Source organism: Vombatus ursinus, unplaced genomic scaffold (genome assembly GCF_900497805.2).
Source record: "Vombatus ursinus unplaced genomic scaffold, bare-nosed wombat genome assembly UNPS02014460.1, whole genome shotgun sequence".
NCBI classification, from domain to species: Eukaryota; Metazoa; Chordata; class Mammalia; order Diprotodontia; family Vombatidae; genus Vombatus; species Vombatus ursinus.
The window spans coordinates 647,352-652,743 of NW_020954238.1; the positions used below are offsets into that span (position 1 = coordinate 647,352).

General features: G+C 35.5%; 1 pseudogene; it reads right to left on the bottom strand.

The window, feature by feature from the left end:
* Window positions 1–1,718: 1,718 nt before the first annotated feature.
* On the bottom strand, window positions 1,719–2,660 carry LOC114042456 (annotated as a pseudogene).
* Window positions 2,661–5,392: the final 2,732 nt, after the last annotated feature.

Here is a 5,392-nt window from a genome sequence, read left to right on the forward strand (position 1 = left end):
GGCATTGAATATATATAAATCAGTTAAGGTAAAATTGTCATTTTTATTATATTGGCCTTGCCTACCCATGAACAATTATTATTTCTCCTGTTTCCTATTTTTCTATTTGTATTGTGAGGGTTTAGCTCAGTGTTTTGCTTATTGTAAGTGCTTAAGAAATTATATTTGTTCACTCATTCAGTCACTCCTTCGTGCATCTTGTTCCTTTTGATTTTGACATACTTCTTCTGTATTCACTTCTTCTGTTTCAAACCAGTTATTTGCTTTTCAAATAAACCTACTAAAATTTGTCCAAAATAGTGTATGATTTGCCCTTTTATTTTTTCTCTGAATCCACCACTTATTTTCTAAAATCTATCCTTATATCCTTTTAAACTTTTAATTATTTTACTGCTCTTCTGATTATTTTGATGTTCTTCCACTTACTTTTTCACATCTAGCCTTGAAAGGGAGATGGGAGCTGTACTGTGAAAGACATTAATTTCTAAATATTGTAGTTTGTATTCAATCCCAGAGACAACAGGGAGTTACTAGAGCTTTCTGACTAGGAGAGTGACATGGTAAAGCATGTTCCTTATGTATAGTAATTTGACAACTGTGTGATGAATGAAGGATGGATTCTTGAGGAGGGAAGCCCTAAGTCCTGAAAATCAATTAAGAGAGCATTAAAATAAGCCAGAAGTTTTGTGGAGAGAGTAAATTACATAAATGGTCATGTGAATGGAGAAAAGGTTAAAAAAAAAAAGAACATTTCCATGTACGAAGAAGAGCATAGAGAATATAATCCACTGTGGATCTCTGTGTCATGAAGCTTATTGCAAAAAAACAAAAAAAGCAACAACTATATATATATATATGTATATACATATATAATTAATTAATTCAAGTTATTACTTTATTTTTAAAATGTATTCTAGCTTTAATTTATGAAATAAAAAATGAATGTCCACAGCAAAGTATAATAAAAAGATGATTACACATGAAACTCCAAATCTATTATGTACAACTTGCTAATCCTTTTAAATATAAAATAAAATTGTGATGTAAATTCATTTATTCTTTTTTTCCCTTTTTTCTTCCCTCCCCTCACCACAGAGATGGCTAACATTAAGCACAAAAAGGAATATATGAAAAACTTTCCATGGTTTTCTAATGTCATTGAGCATATCATTTCTTATAGCACAGTAGTATTCCATCACAATCATATACCAAAAAATCATGTTATTTTAAAAAAATGGAAAGACATGCTATTAACCTCCAGAGGTACCCCTAGAAACTTTAGCTTCAGATGAATTCTGTCTTTCTCTAAAAGATAAGAGCTGTCTATGTGAATTTGAGTAGGAAAAAAGAACCCTCTGAACCATTTGTCCTATACATTCCTTATTTATATGTCATAAACAGTGCTGCCAAAGTCCACCTAAGAGATAAGGAAAATATGTTATTTTGAATTCCTGAGTAAATGATATAAATGATAAAATGATAAAAATACTACTAATATTGAAAATATCAAGGTCAATTCTAGGGACTTTTTGCTCATTTTGACTAGTGATTCATCTGAAATTATCCAAAGAAAAATAGGAATCAATAAACCAACAAAATAACATAAATATGTGTGTATACATAAATATATATGTGTATATGTATGCATCAACATATATAGATGAAATTTTTCATTTATGCATGAATTAAGTTCAACAGCATTGGGTGAGAATTACAGTTTATGCTTTATTCTTTAACAAAAGGATTCTCTTCATTACTATTCTTGCAGCCTCTTTTATCTGCTTATTCTGTAGACTGTATATAATGGGGTTCAGAAAGGGAGGTATTATAGAATAGAATATTGAAAGGATTATATCTTTAAGGGACCCAGAATCTGAAGGTGGTTGTAGGTGCACATAGGAGGATGAAATAAGGAACAAAGAAACCATAATGATGTGAGGGACATAAGTAGAAAAGGCTTTTCTTTGGTCTTCTTTCATTGGAAACCTGAGCACAGTGGAAAATATGCTAAAGTAGGATGCAGTGATGAAGGCAAAGCAGCCAAGCCCAATCACCAGAACAGAGCCATGTAAGGATAATGTATTCTGAATGTCTCTGAGCAAGAGATCTTGTGTAGAGAGGGGATATCACAGAAGAACTGGTGGATCACATTGGATTGGCAGAAAGACAGTCGAAATGTGTAACCAGTATGGAAACCTGCTTACAAAAGGCCACTGAACAAGCATATAAGTCATCTACATACAGACCCAGGGACTCATGATCACTGGATAGTGAAGTGGTTGGCAAATGGCATCATAACGATCATGGGCCATGACAGTGAGCAGGGTAAACTCAACATATGCCATGAAAGTCACCAGGAATATCTGAGCTGCACATCCAGTAGCTGAGATAACTTTGTTGTTCACTAGGGAGTTAAGGGATGCCTGGGGAACAGTAACTAGCATGAAGCAGGCATCCACAATGGACAGATACCTAAGGAAAACGTACATGGGTGTGTGGAGTCTCCTGTCAATGATGGTGATGAGGACAATGAAGAGATTCCCCATTAAGCCTGCTGAGTAAATGGGAAAGAAAAGCAAAGAATACAAGATCTGTAATTCTCAGATGTCAGCAATCTCCATAAGCAGAAATTCACTCATGATGATGGTAAAGTTAGACATTTTCAGACTCCAGTCAATGACCTAGAGAGTCAAAGAGAAATGAAACAATCTATCAATCAGAGATTATTAAGGACATACTGTGGGCAAGGATTAGACGACATTATTTCAATTTTATCATTGCTCTATAAGACATGGCATCTGTCATGTACTGGCTTGTGACTCAGGGCAAGCCAGGATAACTCTCAAGAAAAACTCGCTAAGAGGTATATGAGAAATGCAGACCTGCAGTGGTCAAGGGCATTTCTGCACCTGGAAATTCCATCTGGTACAAACACAGATGCTTAAAGAAGCAAAGTAATATTCCCAATAATACCACATTGATTTCCTTTCTTCTTTAATGTATTGATTATCTGTGAGTGAATATACCAGTACGATCTGACCTAGACCAGAAGCCACCAATGAAAATGATGATCTTTTATTTTTAAAGTCTTCTGATATGTGTTCTTATCCTATCTTTGTATCAGAGGCATAAGACAAGCAAAATGAGTGGCCCATCACCCATGAGCTCTACCCCTGTCTCATATGGAATGGCATCCAAGGGAGCATGCTGTCCTCATACTTCATCCCCTTTTCTTTTTATGTCTCCTACTTCTCTAAGGAAATCTTTCAAGATTAAAGATCCAGTACTTTGGGATGTTGGTAGGCAGGTATTTCTTGGCCATTAATTCTCTATGATAACATCCTTAAAAGAATAATAAGCAAGTCCTGACATATTATATAGGGCATATAGCAGCTACATTTTGTTTTTGCTTTTTTTAAATTATATCTTTTTTATAGTAATTTGTATTTATTTTTTTGTTTTCAACATTTACTTGCACAAGATTTTGAGTTTCAAATTTTCACCCCATCTTGCCCCTTCTCCCACCCCAAGATGGCATGCATTCTGAATACCCCTTCCCCTAGTCTCCCTTCCCTTCTATCTCTCCCCCCTTTCTCTTATCCCCTTCCCCTTCAATTTTCCTGTAGGGCAGGTAAATTTCCTGTATTTCTTATTTCCTAGTTGCATGTGAAAACATTTTTTTAAAACATGTGTTTCTAAAACTTTGAGTTCCAAATTTTCTCCCTTCCTCCCTCCCCACCCACCCTCATTGATAAGGCAAGCAACTAAATATACGTTATATATGTGCAGTTATGCAAAACACTTCCATAGTACACATGCTGGGAAAAACTAACTCTATTTCCCTTAATCCTATCCCACCCCTGAATTTATTTAATTCTTTCTTTTGACTCTGACCCTCCTCAGAAGTGCTTGCTTCTGATTAGCCACTTTCCCAATCTGCTCTCCTCTCTATCATTCCCCTACTCTCTTGTCCCCTTCCCCTCCATTTTCCTGTAGGGTAAGACAGATTTCCATACCCAATTGAGTGTGTATGTTATTCCCTCCTTAAGTCAAATTCTATGAGAATAAGAGTCACTCATTCCCTCTCACTTTCCCCTGTTTCCCCTCCACTGTAAAAGCCTTTTCTTTTCTTTTTTTTTGTGAGATAATTTACCCCATTCTACCACTCCCTTTCTCCTTCTCCTAGTATAATCCTCTCTCACCCCCTAATTTTATTCTCCAGATATGACCACTTCATCTTCAACTTACCCTGTGCCCTCTATCTATCTATCTATCTATCTACCTATCTATCTATATACGTACGTATAATTTTTCCCCTCCAACTACCCTAATACTGACAAAGGTCTCATGAGTTACAAATATCATCTTTCCATGCAGGAATGTGAACAGTTCAACCATAATAAGTCTCTAATGATTTTCTCTTTCCTGTTTACCTCTTCATGTTCAACTTGAGTCTCGTATTTTAAAATCAAATTTTCTATTCAGCTCTGGTCTTTTCATCAAGAATGCTTGAAAGTCCTCTATTTCACTGAATGACCATTTTTCCCCTGGCAGGATTATACTCAGTTTTGCTGGGTAGGTGATTCTTAGTTGTAATCCTATCTTCTTTGCCCTCTGGAATATTATATTCCATGCCCTGTGGTTCCTTAAAGTAGAAGCTGCTAAATCTCATGTTATCCTGATTGTGTTTTCACAATACTTGAATTGTTTCTTTCTGGCTGCTTGTAATATTTTCTCCTTGACCTGGGAACTCTGGAATTTGGTTACAATATTCCTAGGAGTTTTCCTTTGGGGATCTCTTTCAGGAGGAGATCGGTGGATTCTTTCAATTTCTATTTTGCCCTCTGGTTCTAAAATATCAGCAGTTTTCCTTGATAAGATGATTTCTAGGGTGTTTTTTTGATCATGGCTTTCAGATAGTCCAATAACTTTTAAATTCCCTCTCCTGGATCTATTTTCCAGGTCAGTTATATTTCCAATGAGATATTTCACATTGTTTTCTAATTTTTAATTCTTTTGGATTTGTTTTACAGTGTCTTGATTTCTCATAAAGTCACTAGCTTCCAATTGCTCTATTCTAATTTTTAAGGAAGCATTTTCTTCAGTAATCTTTTGGACTTACTTTTCCATTTGACCAATTTTGCTTTTTAGGGCATTCTTCTCCTCATTGGCTTTTTGGACCTCTTTTGCCATTTGGGTTAGGCTATTTTTTAAGGTGTTATTTTCTTCAGTATTTTTTTTGGTTCTCCTTTAGCAAGCTGTTGACTCGTTTTTCATGATTTTCTTGCAAAACTCTCAGTTTTTCCTCTACTTCTCTTACTTGCTTCTCAAAATCCCTTTTGAGCTCTTCCAAGGCCTGGGACTGATTCATATTCTTCTTGGAGGCTTTGGA